Genomic DNA, 11,356 nt, shown 5'->3' on the forward strand with positions numbered 1-11,356 from the left:
TCATCTTCCCCACCACATTCATCCACGACAACCTCACGAATCGCAACGGCAAACCCTACCCCTCGCTCCCATCGCCACCAACAGCGACAGATCCTACTCGACGATCAGTATACCACGCAGCAACTGTGGTACAACGCACGCGTCACAGAATCCGACAACACAATTCCAAAAGACACTACGCAACACGCACTACCCCCCATGGACACCAAGTTCAACGTACCGCAGTTGGATCGCAACAATCCACTGTTCTGGAAAATGGCTCTTGAGTCCAACGCCACCACCATCGATGCACTCGAACATATAACGTCCAACCCAAAGCCAACCACGTCATGGCCCTCAACGCACGAACCAACCAGTACACGCACCTCCGATCCATCGACTTCAAACCCTATTTCCATCACTTAGACCCCCCTCTACCACGAGCCACAAGCCCTCGCAACCTCGAAACAACCACCCCGACCCATCCCATGCCGGTACCCCGATGCCAAGTTTTGGGCCTCGGCCCACAACGATGAACTGGACACACTGGACAGAACACAAACAATCCAATGGACACCAAACTCCAAACTGCCCCCGCACACGAAAATTATCCCGCTCAAAATAACATATCGCTACAAACGCACAGATGACGGCGACATTACGCGATATAAAGCACGATGTACCGTACGGGGAGACCGCATGCAACCGTACACCCACTTCAACCCGAATCAAGTTACCACATACACTGCCGACCTCCCCACCATCCGCACAATCATGAGCCTCGCTGCAGCCTTGAACCTGAAAATCGAACAGTTCGACATTTCTTCAGCGTTTCTCCACGAAAGATACAAACACAGTGCACCAGTATATGTTCGGCAATTACCGCGTTTCGACGGAACATTCAAGCACCCATGCACCGCGGGAAAACTAATCGGTAACCTATATGGCATCCCTCCCGCATCATACATATACTTTGAAGCCCTAGCAAATTTCTTGACCTCTTCCGGATACACACAGACCGACAGCGACCCTTGCCTGTTCTTTCGCCAGACGCAAGACGGGCCAGTACTCATCACCGTCACTATAGACGACTTTTTCGTCGCCGCTAAAACAACACCGCAAATACATCGACCTAAGACACCACTTTCCACAAAACCTTGTCAAGCAACAACGCATCAACGTCAAGCATGTTCCCAGCATCTCAATGCTCGCCGATATCCTCACAAAACCCCTGAAACCACAACGCTTCCGCGCGCTCCGCACCGCCCTCAACATCATACCTCCTCCAACTCGAACTGCCATCAGCGTGCCGGGGACTGCCAGACCGCACAATTCCCACGCTGACAACAGTCCGAGCTCTAGCCATACTGCACACCAGACCGCGCACACGCAGTACACGTGGAAACAAGACCTAGATAGTATATAGGACGCCGTCGTCGTAGTCGGAGGTAAAGGAGACTCGGGGCACGGAGGTCAGCGACCCCTCATCGTCACAGATGACGTTCCACATTGGTTGTGTCAGAAAAGATGGTTCCCACCAGACACGGCTTTGCATGTGACAAAATGTTGCTCAGCTGACCGACAAATTATTGTCAATATTGTCGAACACATTAACACTCGCCCGCGGAAAACAATGGCGCAAGACAAGTCAATTCTTCTATTGGGGGACGGGCACTGTTCTCGAAATGGAAGTGAGTGGCTCGAGGCACGCGGAAGGATGAACATTGACCATTCTTTGCCTGTACTCTATTCCACAGATAATCCCTGTTTGGCCGTAATCTCTTGAGGATGTGACATTGAACGCTGCGTCGGAGAAGGACAGTACCTGTGCCTGCACTATCGCCTGTGGCGGCTTGTTGAATCGAATTGTTGGCTTCATGTCCTTGATTTTTTTCAGAATGCGCTTTGCTTCGCAAAGATGCCTAACGGTGAGTCTAGGTAGCTTTTGTTGCAACAGGGAGCCGAAGTATGGTGCTTGTGGAAGGGTTCCGCTTCCAAGCCAAACTAACGCTCCTGCAAGCGATCGGAAGCATGTAAACTCCTTCTGCGTCGCTTTTTCGTCCGGTTCTTTGCGTTTGTCCGGGTCCATAAATAGAAAGGGTATAGCTGACATGTATGCATCCATTGACATGTCTATATCACCATGTTTGCCCCGACTTATGCGGCATCCGTTAAACTGTACTGCGCAGTCGATGATGCATTTGCTTATAGGGAACCTTTTTCCAATCAGATCTTCGAACCATCTCATGCGTTCCACACTTCCTGCCATCAGTAAATCATCGGTAACCTTCGCAATCATCAGTATGATATCGCCTCTGCTGTTTCTTTTCAAGAAAAGTTGGGACACTCCGTTAATTCGTTCCATCTTGGCTGTGTTGAGAAGCCACTCCTCTATGACAGTTGCCCACTGTCTGCCCGCTTCCGTAATACCATATGGGAGTTGCACCAGATTCCATAGGACCCCTCGTTGTTCGCCTACTTCTATCGGAGGCCGGACGTAGATATCTCGCTTGATTGGACCGCTTTGTAAATACGCGCCTTTGATGTCTATTAACCCTATTCGGAAGGGTAATAGAGTCGCTATACTTAGCATTGACCGGATGACATCGAACTGAGGTGTAGCAGAATCTTTTCTCACTGAGTCCTTCCCTGAGTCGCGATTACTGTGGGGACACAAGCGTGCTTTCATCTTCATTTTCCCTGCTTCGTCCGTTTTAATCTTGTAAACGACATGTGAACTTATTACGTTGGCGTTTTTGTGCAGGTCTTTATCGAAAACCGGGATGTACGCATCCTTCCAATTGTTGTCAAATTCTGACAATAGTGCTGAGTCCAGTATCCACGCCGGAGCGCATTCCAATTTTTTTCGCGTAACTTGTGCTGGTCCAACTACTTCGTACGCTTTCTGCAGCACTACTTGCTCGTCTGATTTGAGGTCTGTTATAAACTCCTCTGTTGATATGTTTTTGTCGCCTATGTCCTTTTCGGGACGTCTAATCTTGGTGCTGAGCAGCGCATTCTGTGTGTTTACGCAATCGTTCGTGTTCTCATCGCCTGAGCTCTCTTCGCCGAAAACATCTTGCCATGTTAAATCCCTGTCTTTTCTTCCTCTCACAAAACAATCCGTTGGTGCTTCCGTGTTAGGGTCGTCCATTGCAGTTTCTATGTCTTGGCGCATTGGAGTTGCCAATTCTATCCTAGTTTCAGCCTCGCTGGCGCCGCGTACGTCGTCCTTCGCTGCCAATGTGATACTGTCTTCGTCACTGGGTGTCGTTGGTGCGCTAATCTCCTCTTCCAAAGTACGTGACATTAGTTCGTTAGCTAGTTGCCCTTCTGGCGCCTTCCTTATGTGCTCGTACGCTATCTTCATGGGCGGGCCTCTATCGCTGCGACGGCATGTGACGACATGTTCTCCTGCATTTACTACCTTCGCCTTGACCCATTCCACCGGTTCGTTCTGTTTCCAAGACTTATAGAAAACCCACACATTCGTACCTGTAGGCAGGGTCTGCCGCTTCTTTGTCGTCGAGATACGGCTTCGGAGCACTTTCTGGATGGCTCTAGACGCTGTGCGCTCCACTTGAGCTTCCAGAATTTCTGGTGATACTTTCTCTGCAGGTAGGCCCACTATTGACGGTGAGTAGCCTTTCGCTAACTGGAAAGAACTCATTATCGACGAACCATGGAACATGTTCGACATAAATGAGGCTTTTCTGACCAATACCGCGGCGGTTGCATCTGTATCCTCCTTGGCGAGCCTTTCTAGTATGGATTTAAAGACTCCATTGTTCCTTTCTACTCTCCCGTTCTTATGAGATGATCTCGCTGGTCGCCCGTTCAGTTGGATCCCATGACCACTGAGGAACTTCGCAAAAAATGGCTGGCAGAACTCAGGGTCCGCACTGAACATTCGTGGTGCACCATGACTGTAGATCCACTGTTTCTCGAAGAGTGTCATCATCTCGTTGGCTGTCATGGATGGCGCAATTGTTCTTTCACCGTATTTGGTTCCGGCGTCGACCATGCTCAACACTTCAAACTTGTCTCCTTTGATAAACACGGTCGTGAAATCCGCTTGCATCTCGACGTTGAATGATGCATTGATGTGAGTGACGGATATCTGTCTCCAGTTGGCTGGTCTTCCTGTGGAGGTGCATATTCCACAGGCATCATGCATGTTTACGCAGGCCCTAGTAGACATTTGACATGTAAAAGGAGTACTAATGGAGCACTAATGGAGCACAATACGGATTGTGAAAGGATCACGGGCCAGTGCTCCAATTGCACTCATATTGCGCTCCTTTGACGGGCACTGTACTCCTACTCCACACCACTAATGGTCCAACCGTGCCCTATTTGCAGAAAAATGGACAAGTCTGGAAGCTCCTCTGCACAATTTGTTTTCAATACTTGTCCCCCGGCCATTTGCTCTACCTCTACCAATGAGGGCAAAAAGACGGCGGTATCAGGTATACTCAGAATGGCCTGACAGTGACCATGCAATCATAGAAATTGAAAAAGTCGTCATTTTATCTGAATATCTGCCCACGGCAACTGTGGGTTAAAAGAACTTGTGCCGACACAGATAGATTCATTTACCTGCTGCCAACCCCCCCAATGATCTGAAAACTCCATCAGATGAGACCCGCTCATCATTCAGAAGTTGGTGCGCTTCTCTCTGAGGGTCAATAAAGAACGTCTTCGTTCCCTTTCGCCGGGAAAAGTTGTCCTCCAGAGGGTATGAATGCTCTAGAACTCCAATACCATTGATGATGGCACTTATATCGCCAACCGTTGGCGAAGAAAATGCACGAGGCATTGTAGCGTCACAGTAGACCTGACGACACTCAGTAACCTTGAGATTGTTTGCCCATTCAACCAGCATCAAATCCCTCCACATCATTTCACCGTGCACCAGAAACCTGTACTGTAGAAACATGACAACTTTACCATAGTAGACGTTATGGTGTTCAACACCATCTGCAGATTCGGCGGAAGAATATTCAGCAGCGATGAACCAGTTACCGCGTGACGTGATTGTGCGCTTTCGTCCATGAAGTAGCGAACCAACAACCTGAAAGCCATCTCCGCATCCAACATTTACACTTCCCAGCGATTTAAATTGTACTTCTTTCACCGCATTGAGGGCTTCTGCATCGGTCAGCCCTTTAGATTCCATTATGTACAGTTTGAGAAGCTCCCGAATGCTAAGCTTGGCGCTTTCTCTGGACAGGAGGCTTAGATTTGTCGTAGGTCCGAGGGCAATCACTTTTCTGCAAACGAACCCATCTTCCACGTCACGCCCAGCTGTCTCAGAACCGCCATTGCCACTTGACATAACAAAAGGCTCGTCGAAGAACAATTTGTATGCCTCGAATAACAGCGCACTTCTTGTCATGGATTCAGCAGCCTTGGCCGGGGCATTAAGTCTTGACTTCACAAATCCAATGTAGCGCTCAACCCAGTATTGGTTGTACCCTACAGGTGGTCCACAACGACACACAGTTGTCTTCAAATGAAGCAACATGTGCATTGTCAACTTGCACAAGCCAACTCTTCTCTTGTCAAATTTAAAGTACTCTTGCTCGAAGTGGTTGAAAAACTGAACACTCAAAACCCCCATTTCATCAACATCTCCTTGGGTCAGGCAAGGTCGGGACCAAAGGTCCATAATTCTGGTGAACTTTGCCAGCCCATGCAGAAATTTACGCGGAAAATGTCCGTCAAGTAGTACCAGCCAAAAGTTCAAGACGAATTGCCTGTATTCTGCAGCCTTCCAGTTCCTGTACATGGAGGTGTCACGAAGCGGTGATCCAAATGCACATTGTGAGGTAGTTGAAGTCAGAGAGCGAATCTCCCTGTCAATGGTGCTCCATCTTTCAGATGAAATCACAAAAGTGTCGTCACGGTAGGTTTCCAAACGCATAAGATGTGTATTCTCTCCTTTGAGCAACTCCATCAAATCCTTTGAAACGTTGTAGCCTAAGTGCATGGTGTCGATTGGAAACGAATCAAATGGAATAATAGATGGTAGTGAGTGTAGCACAGAACTTCCTTTCACCCCTGTTTCCTTCCTCATTCGGGATTTCGATACCTTCGACAGCCCTGAATTGTCATCCAGCTTCCTAAGAATGACCCTCGTCTCAGAAGGGATGCGGTCACGAGGACTTGCAGGATCGAACAGCTTCACCAGTCTTGTTCGACCATCCTGGGGGCATAGCTGCTTGATACAGGACGGAAGATAGTACCTTCGACTTTCGGGAGAATAGTAGCTCGGCACATCACAGCACAGACATGGTTTTTTCGCGCTGGGTCCTAGATGACCCGAAAATTTTGGGTACCCTTGCATATCGGCAGTTACCCACATCACATGAACCCGTACAAGAGGCACCTGCCCGTCCGGAAGAGAGACAGGCGTACCACCGCTCGCATTGATTTTTTTCAACTCGTTGACCATGGGAATCAGGAAAGATTCGAACATTGCTGGTTGAGATGGGCCCCCTACGAAACCTAGAGGAATAACATTTCGCATCAGAAATCGTACTGACGGGTCAAGGTTGAGATTCAGGGCGACAATAGGCCAACAGTCATATCCGCCGCCCCGATACACGTCGAAACCATCGGCGCTAGGAGCAATGAACACGTCATATGCGCTCGCATTTTCGCCGCCTTGGCCGATGATGAATTCCTTGTACAATGAGCCATGAAAGTAGTCACCATACACACGTTCTTCCCGCGAACCCTCGTTTTCACCACAGCAATTCTCGGACCGATAGCGCAATAGGTATTCCAAAGATTCATCTCGTCTCATCCATGCTCTGACTCGAGGTAGAAGCGGAATGTATACAAATCTGACGTAGCGAGGTTTCATGCCTTGCTTCGTACAAATTGAGCAATTTGGCGTCATCGATTCAAATGGAGTTTCTTCGGACACAATGCAGTCAGGGAATAGCATGTGAGACTGACAGCAAACGTACGTCACTGTTTCAATACTTGAGTATTTGATGATGTTGCGGAGTACAGTAATCCAAGCTTCGTACGGAGCCTTCAGATTGCGAAGTACCTCAGACATGATGCTATGCTTGGTACCAAACTTGACAGCTAGGTCAATCCACTGCCTGTTTTGTGCAGCCCAGTTGAAAAACTTCTCCCTAGGAGCCGCTCGATGTATCTGCAGCCATTGGGTTCCTTCGCCAAGTACGCAGGGGTCCTCAACCTCAGCGTAGTCCATGTCATCCATGTTGTCGGAGTCTTCAGAGCTGCTGTCAAGAAGAACTCGCACCACTTCATAGTTAGAACCGTCACCAAGCGGTAGAGATCCGCCGACAGCAGCAGGATCAACCGGCTTGCGGATGAAGGCGCCCTGTTGCAATCCCCCGGCACATCTCCGTGAAGCAGACCGATTAGAGTGCCGTCCACAGTGCGAATCTGCATTGGGTTCAGGGATGGTTTCCATTTCATCCGGAGGCTGGTCATACGGCTGCTGGTCAGGGAGTTCTTCAAAGACCGAACAACTTGTATTACGTGCGATATCATCACAAAAAGAGCGAACACGATTTGCTTCCGTTTCACTGTACTTGAGTCCTGCGGGTAATGGTTCTTTGCCGTCCCGCTCGCGCCTCTTGTTTGCTACAGTCCGATGCCTGTTCATCGTAGAACGACAGACTGCCCGACCGGGAGCGTTACATATACACCTGCAGTCATATTCAGGGAGGCAAATGAAGCGATCCATACAAAAATGTGTCACGAGATGTACGAAAGAGGTACGGAGAAATCCAAAATAGAAGCAAAAGTACTTTTTGTTGTGAATTCCATCGAAGTGAGTACGACAGTTGAAATCGGTGACTTGACTTGGAAGCGAAAGTTAAAAACAGAGTTGATGTGAAACGAAACTGACGGCGCCTTCAAAAGCGCAGTAGTGATAAATATCTGCAAATACGTACCTGCCCGCTGCAACAAGTTCAAGTTCATCCCCGAATTGCTTCCCGAGGCATGTCCCCGACAGGAATTCCTAAGCCTCGGAGAACCGGACAGGGGCGCCGCGAGTATAGTGCAGGTGGCCCTAAACAAATAGTAGCTGATACGCAAGAGGGCTGGAAGAAAGATCGAAACAAGTTCATCAATGTCTCCACAGTCCTAGAGCAAGGCATCAAAGAGCACAATGAACGAAATCAGAACAGTATTGAAGAAAGATACATAGAGTTTCCAGAAGACGGCAGGACATCCCGTGAACGAAACAGTGATGCTCTGAAAATTGTTGGGGATCATCTCGAATTCCTTCTCGAGTACAAAGATGGCCAGGGCAACAGAAGGACATACTATGGACAGAAACTGTATGGCGAAGTACCTCGGGAGATGATAAGAGCAGCCAAGTCATCTATATGCCAGGACGAAGAAATGAGAGTATACAAACAAACGATTGGAAACTGGGCAGTTGAAGAGTTGATGAAACAGAAGATGGCGAGTGCTGCGAGGAAGTTTCGCACGAAATCAACAAAGCATTCTGCACCAACAACAAGGTTGTTGAACCAACAGGCAAACGCAAATACGACGATACATCATAGAGATTTGGACGAGAGTCTTGGGGGAGCAGCTGTTGAGATTTTCAGCCCTGAAAATAATGGACAGAGACGCACGAGTGAAATAACGCATGGAACCGTACCACTTCATTGCCAGATTACCCCTGGATCCACGGAAGAAGCTCAAAACACTCCTTCGGTGCTGGGCGCGGAACAATCCTTTGAAAACGTAAATGATGGTGCAATCAACTTTCCCGTTTCTATGCATGCTGAATCCAGTGATGAAGAGCATCCGCAGTACAACTTTCAAGGGTTTCGAGTCCGGAACAATACGCAAGGAGATGACTTGCGCATGGGAGAGAGCCATAGTGCGCCAAGGGTTGCAAGACAATGCTCCACATTCAAACAAAACAGGCAAGCGAAGAGTCCCACTTCAGACGGCACCGATGAAATAAGAGCACTGGAAGCCCGATTGACTGAACTGAGAAATGCACACAAAGGCATTGGGATTGAGAAGCCTGCATCCACGAGGCGTGATCGCCAGTCTGTTCCCCTTGAACGGTCACGCCTTTCACGAAAGAACCTGTCTTCGGGAGGCACCATTCAAAGGTCTGGACCTACCCCGAGATCTGCCATAGTGAAACCACGTCGTGGTCGCCACCGCCAATAGAAGGATATAATTGTAAGCCTGAATGACACCGAATAACTGAGAAGAACGCTGTATAGAGAACAAGAAACGTCCAATTGTCAGTAAATGACTCTACGTACATGTATTCCTCCTCAGCGTGGTCCTCTTGAAAGAACATCATCATCATTTGCCCAATTGGGCTATTAACTATGAAGGCGCCGATATCAGATGCACAGGGCAGTAGGTGTGGAAACCTTGATCATATGGTCAGAACGGGGTCCATGGCGTAGCCAGTAGACATATGATGCAAATCTCTACGACGACCTTGGAAGTAGGCGCACGGGGCTGCGCCCGCGGCGGAGGACACCGAAGAGGCCGCGAAGGCCGCGAAAGGATCTGACGGTCTACTGAAGTCATCAAAGCAAGTTGTGCTCGAGCACAAGTTCCCGGCATGGCCCGCGGAGGCAGCCGACGCCTTCATGAGTCGCTTTTCGAATTTGGTACTCAAAATGCTTTTTGCGCATGTAGTAAAAGTACCGGCGCAAATCTGTCAGTGACGGTGGATCAGGAGAAGGGCCGTGCGGGCTAGCAAATAACACAGGTACATACACCGTTTCTTCTGAAATCTAGGTTGCAGTTCAAGCTGTCGGTCACTGGACATCGTTCAGACAAAAACACTGTCCCGAATCCCGCGCTGACCCTTGCCAGCGCGTGCCTGATGATCACATGTTCATAGTCGCAGGTGTTCGTGACGGGCATAAATAGAGAACCACAAAAGTCAGAATTAAATCAAAGAGAGAGGGATATTTCGTGCTCGTTACCCAGAGTGTTACCGCTTTGCTTTGCTTTCAAAGCAAGAAGCGAAGCTTGGGGGAAGTTGTGGCTGTGGTAGTGAAAGGTACATGCGAACTGCCGGTCAACGACGCATGCAAAGAGCGGCGCGGTGTCAGTCGCCTGGTGTTGTGGTGGGGAAGTGGGGTGGCGCGCCGAGGGGGGCCGGGCGGAAGTGGAGCGTTTGTGCTCAATCGAGAACTCGCTGTCAACAAGAGCAAGAAGAGGGCGCGATCAGAGCTGACGACGGATCGACGGGCGGATGCGGAGACGCGTCTGACGCAACAAAGGTGCGGGCGGCGTGCTGCGGGGACATGGGCACGGCCAGGAACAGGATCTGCGCGGCAGTGGCGTACGGCGCCGCGGACGCTGGGGCGGGAAGTTGGCGGGAGGATGGGAGGTGCCGGTGGAGAGGGGGGTAGATGAAGTCAAGGAGCATGAGGGAGAGGTTGGAGAGGAGAAGGCCGAAGAGGACGCTGATATGCCTCTCTTTTTCCCCACCCTACCCACCCGTCTGCAACACATGCCTCTCTTGGAATTGTGCTTTGCGTTTCGTGATGGCTGGGATAAGGCGAAGGGTAGTGCGCTGCACTGCATGCTAATTTTTGTTTAAAAAACGGCTTACAGTGGAGGGCAAAAATGCACCAGGGGTTAAAATCCCCTGGCAGTATAGTGGAAGAAAAATTGCCAATTCTCCTCCGGCATGCACACCATACACTTACCCCCTTGACCGCGACATTCCGGGACCGGGCTCGAACTCACGCCTGAGAACGTACCAGCCCGGCCATTTTGACAACTCTGCCGTTCTGCCAGCTCAGCTACAGCCAACAGTCTTGCTTCATCGTCATCCGCGATAAGGCGGGCATTTCGAGAGGTATTTGTATGGCTCGCACACTACGCGTGGCTGTATCTCATACCATTCTCACTGCATCGGCCCCCCCTTGATTAGTGAAAATAGAACACACACCATTCTCACTGGGGACGTAGATAGCGCGTCCTAGGTATTAGTCACCCCCTTTCATTCCTGCCCCCCAAGCTGCTGCGCCCGCACTCACGTTGAGGTGGCGACCGACGAGCCAGTCAGCGCAGCTGCCTCCCTTATTCCAGTAAAAACAGAAATCATTTCATTCTACAGGGCACCATTCCCCTCTCACAACTACGAGGCACTCATCTGATCCTTTTCCGCTACCCCCACCCCTGCGCGTCCTGCCGCGCCTGCCACCCCCGCATCCCCGCCGCCGCCAGGACCTTGCGGCCTTGCCCAACTCCATGCGCTTGGCCGCAGCGTAGCACACGCCACGCGCACGCTGTTGGGAGAGCGCATGGCAGGCCTGCCGAGACTCCCCGTCCTGTGCCTTGTCATCTGCCAGCAATCCCCTGATCCACGCACAATACACGT

The sequence above is a fragment of the Chondrus crispus genome, genomic scaffold (assembly GCF_000350225.1).
Source record: "Chondrus crispus Stackhouse genomic scaffold, scaffold_20, whole genome shotgun sequence".
NCBI classification, from domain to species: domain Eukaryota; phylum Rhodophyta; class Florideophyceae; order Gigartinales; family Gigartinaceae; genus Chondrus; species Chondrus crispus.